Here is a 1105-nt window from a genome sequence, read left to right on the forward strand (position 1 = left end):
TTTCTTGGGTAACTGCGTTGCTTTTATTTATAGGGACTTTGAGTGGCCTGATCATTCGGTCATTGCCTCGGCTCTTGCTGCTGGCAATAGCTGGGAAATAGCTTGGGATGGGTTTTATTTATGGAAGGGCAATTGGGATTCACACCCAGCTAACCCAGAACAGTCTTCCCCCCAGCCCAGGACGCACTCACAAAGGGGTGCTTGTGTAAAATTCCCCTTCAGACACACCAATTTGCAAGTAGCAGAAAGCATTGAAGCCTCATTTTTTAAACTATTTTATTCAGCTTTTTTTTTTTAATCTGAAAGCCCAAAATAGACTCCATGTGGTTCTAAGTGAAGTCAGCCCTTGGCTGGCTTTGAAATAGCTCCTGCAATTATGTAAAAGAGCCATTCACCAACAGGACGGAATTAAAAGGGATCTCGCCCGCTTCCCTTTCATTGCCAACCTCTCATGTTTGACTTTTCAAAGCACTTCCAACACGATGTCTTTCTCCAGGACAAAAGGCAGAACAAAAAAAGTCCCCAAACTTGTAAATTGAACGTCAAGGGGACTTTAAACAATTTAAAGCCCATAAATAATGATAAAGGGGACTGGCAAAAAAGGCAAACCCATTCAATTAATGGAGTTTCCCAAGCAAAGATCAAGTGGTTTATAAAATAAAAGTCTTTGCTTCATTATTCCGCTCCTTGACCATGCAGAAGGCGGGACACGGTTTGTTCTAAAGCGCCCGAAGAAGGGACGCTGTGCGGGACGGTGTGCGGCCACATTCTTGTGTAGAAAGTTTTGCTTTTTGTCCCCCACCCTGACAGTAGCACGAACAAAACCGCCAACCTGAAGCGTGAGGGGGGAAGGTTCTTTTATTTTTTTTCTTTTTTCTTGCATTTCCTCGGGGGAGTTGGGAAACCTTCTCCGCAGGCCTGGGGGCGGGGAAACGTGCCCCTTCACACCTGCGCCGCCCTCCCCACCCCCGCGCGGAGGAGCAGGCGCCACTGTGGGGGCTGGATCGCCGGGCGCCTTCGCCCTGGAAGCCCGCGCTCACTCGGCAGCACCCAGCCCCGGCTCAGGGGAGTCCTCGGCAGGGACTGAGCCGCCTGCCCGCCTCAG

This window comes from Myotis davidii, unplaced genomic scaffold (genome assembly GCF_000327345.1).
Source record: "Myotis davidii unplaced genomic scaffold, ASM32734v1 scaffold370, whole genome shotgun sequence".
Classification (NCBI taxonomy): domain Eukaryota; kingdom Metazoa; phylum Chordata; class Mammalia; order Chiroptera; family Vespertilionidae; genus Myotis; species Myotis davidii.